General features: G+C 25.5%; 1 long non-coding RNA gene across 1 annotated transcript in view; it reads left to right on the top strand.

Annotated features, from left to right (window-relative positions):
- Positions 1-4,561: 4,561 nt before the first annotated feature.
- LOC127277122 (uncharacterized) overlaps positions 4,562-13,985 on the top strand; it is a 79,051-nt gene continuing 69,627 nt past the window's right edge. Inside the window, exons 1-2 of the long non-coding RNA XR_007842323.1 lie at positions 4,562-4,756; positions 5,550-5,682. This is a non-coding gene — a long non-coding RNA (uncharacterized LOC127277122). The remainder of the gene's footprint in view (positions 4,757-5,549; positions 5,683-13,985) is intronic.

Genomic DNA, 13,985 nt, shown 5'->3' with positions numbered 1-13,985 from the left:
ATTATATACGAATTTTTTATTTCTTTCTCATTGATTATTTTTAATAATATTTTTAGTTCTTCTCAACAAATGTTGCATTAAATTTTTTTTTTAATTATTAATAATTTATATTTTTTCAGAAATAGAAAATAATTTTTTTTTTTTGTTAGAATATATATATATATATATATATATATATTTTTTTACGTGTGTTATCACGAGAACATGAATATTTTAGTGTCTCGTTGCCTTGATACGCGCATTTGTAATTGCGCAACGATCGAAACAGTGAATTAAAATTTATGGCGCCTAATTAGAGGCAAGGACTGATTGACGAAACGCCTGACACTTGAGTAAATAACCTTACATATATATATATATATATATATATGTTGTATTTTAGTTCACCAAGAGTTTTCAGTTTATATGACAAACGTGTCGTTTAAAAGTGGAAATTTAGAAAATTGCTCAAGAAATCATAAAAAAAAGAGAATTTTTTTTTTAATTTTTAAAAGTAAATATCATAATCTAATTAATAGAAAATATTGTACGTAAAACATGAGAGAGAAAAAAATGTATACATATCGACATTAAAATGGTTTTTATTAAAAAAATTTTTTTTTTCAATATTTTAACAAAACAATATTGTTTGAAAACGTCAATATTTTTTTTTATAAATATTTGTATTTCGATAGAAAAATTTATTTTCGCTGCCTGATAAAAAAAAAAAATTGTTTTGCTTTATAAAATATTGTTTTTTAAAAAAAAATTTTTTAATTCAGCAATATAAATATATATTAAGTGAAAATTGAAAAAATTTTGAATTAGAAATATTGTGCAAAGTAATATATTATATATATATATATAGGCATCATAGTTGGTTGTAGGAATTTTTTTTTAAAATGTCTATATATCCTCCAGGTTCATGTCCCACCCCATAAATATATTTCTCTGATAAGAGAGACTGCGTCGTGTCTTGATAAGATAGTATGGCCCCTGAGAAACATGCAATGTTGAGTAAAAATGGCCTCTTTTTACAGCTCGAAGTGTGAAAGTAATTTTTTAAAAAAAGTGTAAAGAAAAATAAAATTTTTTTTTTTACTTTTTTCAATAATTCTGACACTAAAAAAAATTTTGATTAAATGCTATATTTTTAACATTATACATTACAGTTAAGGTAAATACAAAATTTTTGTTAAATTAACTAGAAATCTGATTAAATTATAAAACTAAAATAATTCTGGCTGAACTGATTAGAATTCTGGTTTAAGTAACAAGAATTTTGGTTAGTCTAAGCAGAATTATAATTTTAAATAAAACCTAACTAGAAATCTAGTTGGAATAACCAAAAAAATAATATGTTAAATATATATTCGAAACCAAAATTTTAGTTGAAATAATTGGAATTCTGGTTAGATTAACTAAAATTCTGGTTAATGTAACAAGAACTAGAAATCTAGTTAAAATTACCAGAATTCTGGTTAAATTAATTAGAATTCTCATTAATCTAACTAAAAAAATAATTATAAACATATGCCCGAACCAAAATTATAGTTGAATTAACCAGAATTCTGGTTAAATTAATTAGAATTCTCATTAATCTAATCAAGAAAACAAAGAAAAACATGTACCTGACCTAAAATTCTAGTTAAAATAACCGGAATTCTGGTTAAATTGACTAAAATTCTGGTTAGTGTAACCAGAAGTAGAAATCTAGTTGGAATAACCAGAATTCTGGTTAAATTAATTAGAATTCTCATTAATATAATCAAGAAAACAATGAAAAACATGTACCAGAACTAAAATTCTAATTAAAATAACCGGAATTCTGGTTAGTGTAACCAGAACTAGAAATCTAGTTGGAATAACCAATATTCTGGTTAAATTTATTAGAATTCTCATTAATCTAACCAAAAAAATAATTATAAACATATACCCGAACCAAAATTATAGTTAAACTAACCAGAATTCTGGTTAGTGTAACCAGAAGTAGAAATCTAGTTAGAATAACCAGAATTTTGTTTAAATTAATTAGAAGTCTCATTAATCTAACCAAAAAAATAATTATAAACATATGCCCGAACCAAAATTATATAGTTGAAATAACAAGAATTTCGGTTAAATTAATTAGAATTTAAATTAGTCTAACCAAAATAATAATGTTTAACATATCCGAAACAAAATTTCAGTCGAAATAACCGGAATTCTGGTAAAATTAACTAAATATCTGTTTAATATAACCAGAATTCTAGTTAATCTAACCATAATCATAATTTTAAATCAAATCTGACTAAAAATTTAGTTTATCTAGAATTCTAGTTGGAATAACCAGAATTCTGGTTTTTTTTACACGGAACCACAATTATATAATTATACCCTAGTCACACTGAAAAAAAATTCTAGTTAGAATAACCAGAATTCTGGTTGTTCCAATTAGAATTCTGGTTAGGGTATATTTAACATTTTGATTCTAATAAGATTAACCAGAATTCTGGTTATTTTAACGAGAATTCTATTTAATGCAACTAGAATTCTGGTTAACTGGAAAGTAATGTTAAATATAGCCTAACCAGAATTTTTCTTTCATTGCAGAGTTCTGGTTAAATTAACTAGAATTCTGCTTGGAATAACCAGAATCAAATTATTGAATATTCTTCAACCAGAATAATGGTTATTTTTTTAAAAAAATCTATTACAGACCTATTTTTAAATTCTTTTTTTATTCTTTTATTTTGACTTTAGTCACACGCAAAGTATATAAAAAGAGAAAGAAAGAGAATATATATATATATATATATAACCGATGCCCCTTCGACCTCGGCTCTTTCGCGAAAAACGTCCATACTCCACGCTCGTGTTTTAAAACTGTGCAAACAAAACTCGAAGCGGGTATCCATTAGCCCCCCTCAATTATTCGGAGTGGGTATATACCGTCGAAGAAAGTGAAGATGTTCGCGTGTGTATATAAGTTTCGTTAGCGTATAGAAATATTTCCAAATCTATATATATATATATATATATATATTCAATCAAGATTTCACGTTTATTATTATCATTATTGTAAAATAATATATGTTTACTAATAATTTAAATTAGTCAAAAATTTTATAACTAACTTGGAACTTAGAAATTTCATTTAGCCGAAATTTTATTTATACTTGATTCTTCAGTTCACCGGAAATTATTATTTAAGAGTTCGAATAACCAGCATTCTGGTTATTCCAACTTGAATTCGGATTAATCGATATATCAAAGTAATCGACATCAAAATAATCGATATATCAAAGTAATCGACATCGAAATAATCTATATATCGAAGTAATTAATGTATTAAAATAACCGATATATCGAAGAAATCGATACATCGAAATATTCGATATATTGAAGTAATTGATACATAAAAATAATCGATACATTGAAGTAATTGATACATCGAAGTAGTCAATATATCGAAGTAATCGATACATCGAAATATTCGATATATTGAAGTAATTGATACATCAAAATAATCGATACATTGAAGTAGTTGATACATCGAAATAATCGATATATCGAAATAGTCAATATATCGAAGTAATCGATACATCGAAATATTCGATATATTGACGTAATTGATACATCAAAATAATCGATACATTGAAGTAATTGATACATCGAAATAATCGATATATCGAAGTAATCGATACATCGAAATAATCGATATATCGCAATAATCGATTAATTAACAAATGATTAAAGATATTATTATTAAAAAAAAAAAAAAAAAAACTATAAGCCAATGATAAAGAAATTTCGCGTGAATGAGTGGCAAATAATGATGAATTAAAAGGGAAATAATCGTGAATCGATTCTCGTTATAAAAAGGCCGAAGAGACAAACGCGGAAAGAGGACAAAGTGAATTTGTATAATGGCGGAATGGTACGGCGAGTGCTTTCTTTAATTTAAGATTTTGCCTCGTTAGCCAAATCAGGTTCACTTCGTTGCTTCATCGTTATACCTTGCGCGAAGCAGTTGATACAATTAATTAACGAAATTGTATTTAGTTCAACGAGAGTAACGAGTTTGACAAATTAAATTAACTTTCCCTTCGCTGTTTAATTATTATTATTATTATTTTTTTTTTTTTGTGTTAATTGGCAGGACCATTTTTTCCGCATATCGATGATGATTAATTAAGAGAAAATTTCTCACACTTTTCTTTTATATAATTTCATTTTAGAAGTTGTGGCATATTTTTTATTTTTTCTATATTAAATAATAAATTGAAAAAAAAAATTTTTATTTGATTATAATCAAATAAATATTTACTTGAACCAAATAATTTTTTTTTTTTTTTGAATTATATGTATAAATTTTATTTGAATCAATATAATTTCTTTATTTGAAACAAATACCATTTAATTGACGCACAAATATAAAATATACTCAAATAATATTTAATACAAATAAATATTTGTTTGATAATAAAGTAACCGATTATTTGAATCAAATAAATTTTTTTTTCCTAAGTACTCATATCTTTATATTATGTACAGTATTCTTATTTAATTTTTAACACTTTAATTTTTTTTTCAGATATATATATATATATATATATATATAGACATTCAGATGACGGATGCTTTTGTTAACGTCGAAAATATTCGATTGTGAAATCGTAGAGTAAATTTCCTGGGGTCATTAGAGGATTGTGAATCATTTTTCCTTTTCGCCTCCTGGTATAATAGCTTTAGCCGACATCTCTGGAGTCATTTTCTGAGAAAAGAATCTTATCTGGTACGTAGGTACAAATCTTATCTTTTATACCATGTGAATAAGTAAATATCTCTTCGCACCCAAGTTCTCTTTTTATTCTGCATTGTGTGTGCTTTTAAATCCATTAGAAAAATTATTAAATAATTTTCTCATTATTTTATAACAAATATTTTCATTTAATTCGATTTGTATTTGTATTTCACAGAAATTCTATATTTAACCAAATTTTATTATGCCGAATTATACCGAGAGAATTTGTATTTAACTGAATTTTATGAATCAGAATTTGTATTTCACACAAATTCCATATTTAACCAAATTTTATTAAGCCGAATTATGCCGAGAGAATTTGTATTTAACTAAATTTTATGAATAAGAATTTGTATTTCACACACATTCCATATTTAACCGAATTTTATAAAGAAGAATTCTTAATTAACAGAAATTTTTTATTTAACCGAATTTTATAAACAAGAATTTCTGTTAAATAGAAATACTGTTAAATATATATATATATATATATATGTAAATTTCCATTAAAATAAAATTAAAATAACTTCAATTGAATAAATAGAAATAAGAATTAAATTAAATAAAAATTCGCTCCAGTATGAAAATTTGGCTTAATAGAAATTTTATATCAATTTTTGAAACACTAGAAATTTAATAATTTTTAAATGTTCATCTCTCTGGTAGTTTGAAAAAGTGAAATTTAGCATAAGAAATATATTTTAAAATATATATAATTTTTGAAATGTCAACGAAAGTAAATATTGAATGATTAAAAGTGATTTATTTTCCATTTTATTTTTAGAATATGCAGTGAATGGTGAAATATATTACTTTGTCTTTCTCCTGAGCGCTGCGGTTATGGTCACTATACTCGAAAAGCTTAAAGATCAACGTCCCTGGCACGTAATTACATGGACTCACGATCGATTCCTTGGGTGAGTAATGAATTTTTTACTACCTAAAGCCGAAAAATGCGAGGGCCGTGTGTCCAATGAACTGAAGTTATATTGGTCCGATGAATTTCGATTTTGAACCACCTCAAATATTAAATATATATATATATAAATATTCGCGAACTTTTGGCCGGTGCCAAATTTTCCCAAAGGAAATTTTACAGAAAAACCAAAATTAAGTTTACTAATTTCCTCTTCTTCTTTCTATTTTCAATGTTTCAAAATTTATAAAGCCGATTTTCCATATTTAACCAAACTTTTTAAAGCAGTAAAATATTTCAATTTTATCGAATTTTTTTATCGCAGAATTCAGTTAAATGAAAATTCTGCCAAACACAAATTTTGTTAAATAAAAATTCGGCTAAAAATAGAAATTGTGTTCAATGGAAATTTGATTAAACGGAATTCCTGTTAAGTGAAAATTCTACTAAATGAAAATTCAGTTGAATAGAAAATTTGTTAAAGGAACTTTCAGTTAAATGAAAATTCTGCCAAACAAAAATTTTGTTAAATAAAAATTTGATTGAAATAGAAATTTTGTTAAATTTGGTTTAACGGAATTCCTGTTAAATGAAAATTCTGCTAAATGAAAATTCAGTTAAATAGAAAATCTATTTAACGAAACCTGAGTTAAATAAAAATTCTGACAAGCATAGAAGTTTTGTTAAATAAAAATTCGGTTAAAATAGAAATTGTGTTAAATGGAAATATGGTTAAACGGAATTCCTGTTAAGTAAAAATTCTGCTAAATGAAAATTCAGTTAAATAGAAAATCTGTTAAAGGAATTTACAGTTAAATGAAAATTCTGCCAATTAGAATTTGTGTTAAATGAAAATTAGGTTAAAAAAGAAATTGTGTTAAATGGAATTCCTGTTAAATGAGGATTCCGCTAAATGAAAATTCAGTTAAATAGAAAATCTATTTAACGAAACTTGAGTTAAATGAAAATTCTGACAAGCATAGAAATTGTGTTAAATGAAAATTCGGTTAAAAAAGAAATTGTGTTCAATGGAAATATTGTTAAACGAAAGTCCTGTTAATTGAAAATTCTGCTAAATTAAAATTAAGTTAAATAGAAAATCTGTTCAAGGAAATTACAGTTAAATGAATATTATGCCAATCAGAAATTGTGTTAAATGAAAATTCGGTTAAAAAAGAAATTGTGTTAAATGGAAATTTGGTTTAATGGAATTCCTGTTAAATGAGAATTCGGCTAAATGAAAATTCAGTTAAATAGGAAAATCTATTAAACGAAACTTAAGTTTAATGAAAATCAGAAATTGTGTTAAATGAAAATTCGGTTAAAAAAGAAATTGTGTTAAATGAAAATATTGTTAAACGAAATTCCTGTTAATTGAAAATTCTGCTAAATTAAAATTATGAGACATAGAAAATCCGTTAAAGGAAATTACAGTTAAATGAAAATTATGCCAATCAGAAATTGTGTTAAATGAAAATTTAGTTAAAAAAGAACTTGTGTTAAATGGCATTTTGGTTTAATGGAATTCCTGTTAAATGAAAATTCAATTAAATTGAAAATATGTTAAACTGAAACTTGAGTTAAATGAAGATTCTGACAAACATAAAAATTTTTTTTAAATAAAATAGAAATTGTGTTATATGGAAATTTGGTTAAACGGAATTCCTGTTAAGTGAAAATTCTGCTAAATAAAAATTCAGTTAAATAGAAAATGTATTAAAAGAAACTTTGAGTTAAATGAAAATGATCTGAAAGATAGAAATTTTTATTAAAGAAAAATTTGGTTAAAAATAGAAATTGTGCTAAATGGAAATTTGATTAAACCGAATTTTTGTTAAATGAAAATTCAGTTGAATTGAAATTTTGTTAAATGAGAATTTTGCTGAATAATAATTTAGTGAAAATGAAAATTCTGTTAAATATAAGAATACTATCAAATGAAAATTTAATTAATCATTATAATCGATTACTAAAATCGATTTGCACTAAGAAAATTCAGGACCCAGAGAGAGATATATAGAGAGAATATATAGTTTCATAATGTAAAAGCACTGTTTGCTCAATCTATACTGACAGCTCGACCTGGTAGTCTTTCTACACTCGATGTAGATACTCCTGGCAGCTAGTCAGTCATCCAACCAATTCCACCCACCACCATCAGCCAACGTTTATCGATTAGAAACCTTATTGAGGTATCGACTTGCTCGCTGCTAATATGAGTTCATCGTTTTATCGAAGCACCCAACAGAGAAAACGAAAGATTAGCCGACGATTGACCCTCGTTAATCTCAATACCTTTCCCCCCTCCCTCCTCCATTTTTATTCAACTTATATTTGCGAACGTCAAAAATCTTTCGCATAATAAATATAATATTCTCTTTATTTATTTATTTTTTGCTTTTTTGTAATATAAGTGATTATATAATTTTCTCCTAATTTTATGTACAGCATAATAATTATAGTTTACCTAATTCCAATTTGGCATAATATTTAACTTGCCTAATTCTTACTTGGCCTAATGTTTAGTTATTCTAATTCTTATTTGGCATAATATTTTATTTGTCTGATACTTACTTGATATTTAAATAATTTAATTCTTATTTAGCCTAATATTTATTTGTTAAATAAATTTCATTTCAATGTTTTTGTAAACTATTGAATGAAAATAAATTAGATCAGTATTCCGTTTTTATTTAAATTTCATACATTTTTTTTATATATATATATATAACGAATTTCACTCCATCCATAATATTATAATTGAAAATTAAATTTAATGATAAAAATGGAAATGAATTCAATATAAAATTTAATATAATAATATGTAAATTGAAATTAATTAAGAATAATGAGTTGTTTTAAAAAATTTTTAGTTAATTTTTTGTTTGTATTTTTTTTTTTTTTTTTTGTTTCATTAAGTGAATATAAATATATAAATGTAATAGAACGGTGGAAAATGCACAGCATGCGAAATTTGCAATTAGGCAGCTCGACGAATAATTAAAGAGCAAGAGCAAACGAACTACGGATTGACGCCGCCAACGCCGACGCTTGCAAAGCAAAGCATATGGCTGATATCGTGTGACGCAAGTTTACTCGGACAGAGCAGGTCATACAACCTAACGTGTTGCACGAAACCTCGTCACTCATTTATATATATATATAATATACGTAGATCTTGACGAGGTACAGGTTTGATTATTTAACTTTGAGACCAGCATATGTTATATACCTTTATATGACCCCTTGCAAAAGACGTGTCCCCTTTATTTTGAATTATCACAATTAACCCCCCCCTGATCAAATCTAAACAATGATTGTTAAAGCACTTGTTATATATTTGTTATATGTCCTTTTACTGCCAATTGCGGTCTGATTACACTTATAATAAGGCTTTAAATGGAATAATTTCATTTTTATTTTCACAAATAAAAGTTAGAATTGATTATTAAGTCGAATTTTATTGAGAGAATTAAAAATTAATTGAATTTTATTAATAGAAATTTGTATTCCACAGAAATTTTATATTTAACCGAATTTTTATTTTAAAAAAATTCTTATTTTACAGAAATTCCATATTTAACTGAATTTTATTAAGCTGAATTATATCGAAAGAATTCATATTTAACTGAATTTTATGAATAGCAATTTGTATTTCATGGAAATTACATATTTAACCAAATTTATTAAGATAAATTCTTATTTAACAGATATTCTATGTTTAATCGACTTTCATTAAGTCAAATTATTCCGAAAGAATTCATATTTAACTGAATTTTATGAATAGGAATTTGTATTTCACAGAAATCCCATATTTAACCGAATTTTTATAAAGAAAAATTCTTATTTAACAGAAATTTCACATTTAATTTAATTTTATTATGCCAAATTATATCGAAAGAATTCATATTTAACTGAATTTTATGAATAGCAATTTGTATTTCACAGAAATTCCATACTTAACCCAGTTTTAATTTTAAAAAATTCTTAATTTACAAAAATTCCATATTTAACCGAATTTTATTAAGCCGAATTACATCGGGAGAGTTCATATTTAACTGAATCTTATAAATAGAAATTTGTATTTCACAGAAATTCCATATTTAACCAAATTTTTATAAAGAAAAATTCTTATTTAACAGAAATTTTATGTTTAATTTAATTTTATTAAGCCAAATTATATCGAAAGTATTCATATTTAACTGAATTTTATAAATAAGAAACAAATTTTTATAAAAAAATTCTCAATTCACCGAAATTCCATATTTAACCGAATTTTATTAAGCCGAATTACATTTAGAGAGTTCATATTTAACTGAAATTTATAAATAGAAATTTGTCTTTCATGAAAATTACATATTTCAGCGAATTTTATTTAGATAAATTCTTATTTAACAGAAATTTTATGTTTAGCCGACTTTCATTAAGCTGCATTATACCGAAAGAATTCATATTTAACTGAATTTTATGAATAGGAATTTGTATTTCATGGAAATTACATACTTAACCAAATTTTCATAATAAAGTTCTTATTTCACCGAAATTCCATATTTAACTGAATTTTATTAAGCAGAATTACATCGGAAGTCTTCATATTCAACTGAATTTTATGAATAGAAATTTGTATTTCATGGAAATTACATATTTAACCGAATTTTATTAAGATAAATTCTTATTTAACAGAAATTCAATGTTTAACCGAATTTTATTAAGCCGAATTATATCGAAAGAATTCATATTTAACTAAATTTTATGAATAGAAATTTGTATTTCATATTTAACCGAATTTTATTAACATAAATTCTTATTTAACAGAAATTCTATGTTTAACCGAATTTCATTAAGCCGAATTATACCGAAAGAATTTATATTTAACTAAATTTTACAAATGGGAATTTGTATTTCACAGAAATTCCATATTTAACTGAATTTTTATAAAGAAAAATTCTTATTTCACCGAAATTCCATATTTAACTGAATTTTATTAAGCCGACTTATACCGAAAATAGTCATATTAATCTGAATTTTATGAATAGAAATTTGTATTTCATGCAAATTACATATTTAACCGTATTTTATTAAGAAAAATTCTTCTTTAATAGAAATTCAATATTTAATTGAATTTTATATAGCCGAATTATACCGAAAAAATTCATATGTAACTGAATTTTATGAATAGGAATTTGTATTGCATGGAAATAACATATTTAGCCGAATTTTTATAAAGAAAAATTCTTATTTAACAGAAATTTCATATTTAATTTAATTTTATTAAGCCGAATTTTACCGTAAGTAGTCATATTGAACTGATTTTTATGAATAGAAATCTGTATTTCACAGAAATTCCATATTTAACTGAATTTTTATCAAGAAAAATTCTTGTTTAACAAAAATTTCTATTTTACCGAAATCTAACAAAAAAAATTTTGTATCTAACTGTATTTTATATAGAGAAGAATATTCTTTGGTATAATAATTTTCATATCAGAAATTTTTATTTTACTGAATATTTATTTTATCGAAATTTTATTTAGCCAAATTTTTATTTAATGAAATTTCTATTTCATTTATAAACAAGAATTTTTAGTTAACAAAATTCTGTATTCTGTTAAATAAATGAAATTAATTTTTTTTGTTTGCTATAACTAGTGAAGTAAAAGTTATCAACTAATGCTCGAAATTTATTATTCTATATATATAAGGTTTTTTTCCCAATAAAGTCTGATGAGTAGGTTTGTATTTGTCAGGGTAAAAAAGAAATGTATATATATATTGTCGATATATAATTTTCCTGAATCTGAGAAAGGGGCTAATAATATAATAGCGAGGGCCATTCTCGATATATAAGCTCTATATTCTTTTTGTGATCTTATTCTTTGGTCATCTTGACCGCACAAAAGTGTTATATACCACACACATGAATTCTCAATTTTATTTTGCGTCGAGAAAATTGCGAATTGGAAATTTCGAACAAATCAAAATTTGTCAAAATAATTCTATATATACTTTTTGTAAAATAAAAAAATTACAAAAACAATTTCTAAAATGTAAATTCGTCTATATAGAAAAGAATGAAAATTTTGCTAAAAGTAAATTCCCACCTTATATGAAATTATGAAAATTTATATTTATATATTATCTCCAGTGTCGATTTAAAAAGTATATGTGTTTTATACTATTTTTTCTTTCTTTTTTGTTTTCATTAAAGGGGTGTGTGTGTTCTTAATCGTCGCCCAGAGAGCCTTCCAGGCAAAGTCGATGGATGAGCCGCTGCAATTTCTTGTTTGCTTATTTACTTCGAGTAAACAAAATGCGGGTTACTACTTTCATTACACAAACAATAAAGACATTGTATCCGTCACGTTTTCATTGCGATTCACTTTGGTCTTATATATCATCAAAAAAAAAAAAAAGTCTTAAGTACTTGAAAACTCCTGAAAACTTTTCATCTCCTATCCCTTCGGATGCAATTTTACAAATCGCGAATATGGTAACAAAATTTTTAGAAATATTTTTTTTTTATTCAAAAATATATCAATCTGTCCTACTTGTATAGCATTGAAAGATAAAGCTTATTAAATATTCTCTAATATAAATTTTGTTTAATTTCGTAAAAACACGCATGTTAGAGATTTCACAATTTACCAAAAATTAGGTCATTCTTTCTTCTGCACTGAAAAAAAAATTCTAGTTAGAATAACCAGAATTCTGATTAGGGTATATTTAACATTTTGATTCTGGTTAGGTTAACCAGAATTCTGGTTATTTTAACGAGAATTCTAGTTAATTCAACTAGAATTCTGGTTAACATAACTAGAAAGTAATGTTAAATATAGCCTAACCAGAATTTTTTTTCAGTGTGATGGTATAAATAATAAGACAAATTTTTTTTATATACTCTTGCAGTGATTTTGCAAATTTAAAAATTTTAAATATCCAAAAAAAAAAATGGATCCTAACAAAAAAAAAATGTATTTCCGGTTTGTGAAATTTAACGACGACAGAGGGTTGATTAAAAAATGATGGACATAACGGATGACAAGTGTGTGTCAAAATAGCGCCATCCATTAAAAAGTTGAAAACTCCCAATATATAATAATAAAGATAACATACATATATATATATATATATACGAAAATCGTGTCCCCTGAATTTCTAACATTGCTGCAGGGGTGTTTTTTTTTCAAGTGGCAGTGCACAACTTCTTTTTTTTTTTAAAAAAAAGGGGTAGTAAGCGTTTACACGGCATCCAGCTGTGCCCCCCCTAAACTATGGGACATGGTGTATTACGTACCGGCTTAACCACGGGGGTGGTTTTGACGCGTGCTACCCTTCGGTTGTCCGTCTACCACCTGTTCTTTACTCGATTCTCTATTGAACGCAAATAGGGTATATACGTGTATCCTTCAATTATATACGTATATAACAACTGACCGCCAACAACTTGATATCAGTGGATAAGATTTATCTAATAATATATAAGAGACAAAAGCAATCTTGAAATCATTGATTTTTCCATTCTGTGAATGATGTGAGAAAAGAGAGTTTTATTTGCATCTCTCTCTCTCTCTCTCTCTCTCTCTCTCTCTCTCTCTCTTCAACTGTTATATAGAAAAATCTTTACATTATACAAAAGAACTAATTCTTTAGGGCGGGCGCAAAAATTAATAATATATGTTACCGGTAAAACCTGAAGACTAATTATTTCCCGAAATTCCTAGGCAAATCGGGAAATACCTAAAAGTGGCCAGGAATTTTGAGATTTACCTGAAAGTTTTAGGCATTTCTGTAATTTGCTAGGGAATTCACAAAAATGCCTAGGCAAATCGGGAAATACCTCAAAGTGGCCAGACGCGATGAGCAATAAAAAGTATATCATGTAAAGTAGGACTCGCAGTACTCGATTATTACCGTAGTTCACCATTAGTCGATTAATTTTTATATAATTCAATATAATTAAGTAATAAATATTGTTAATATAACTTTTAAATCCTAAAGTGGGACTATCAATTTCTTAACGAGGTCATAAAAAGTATTCAAACCGAAAATGATCTGCAGAGTGTATACTATACAATATGAGTGCAGATGCAACAAATTCCTATGAAAATATACTTTATAGCTTCAAATGTTGGAAGATCATAATGATTCTCGGCAAGAAACTATTTTTTCTGCCAGGAAGCGAGCAGCTGAAGGACTATAGAACACCAAGCAAAGAGAATGAACACTGTAAAAAGAAGGTACTAAAACAGTACCAATTTTAGGTATCAAAATATGTAGAACCAAATAACAATTTAGTACCTAAAG

This window comes from Leptopilina boulardi, unplaced genomic scaffold (genome assembly GCF_019393585.1).
Source record: "Leptopilina boulardi isolate dan_hultmark-lab unplaced genomic scaffold, ZJU_Lbou_2.1 LbouV2_165, whole genome shotgun sequence".
In the NCBI taxonomy this organism is placed as follows: Eukaryota; Metazoa; Arthropoda; class Insecta; order Hymenoptera; family Figitidae; genus Leptopilina; species Leptopilina boulardi.
This window is presented reverse-complemented; position numbering and strand designations above follow the sequence as displayed.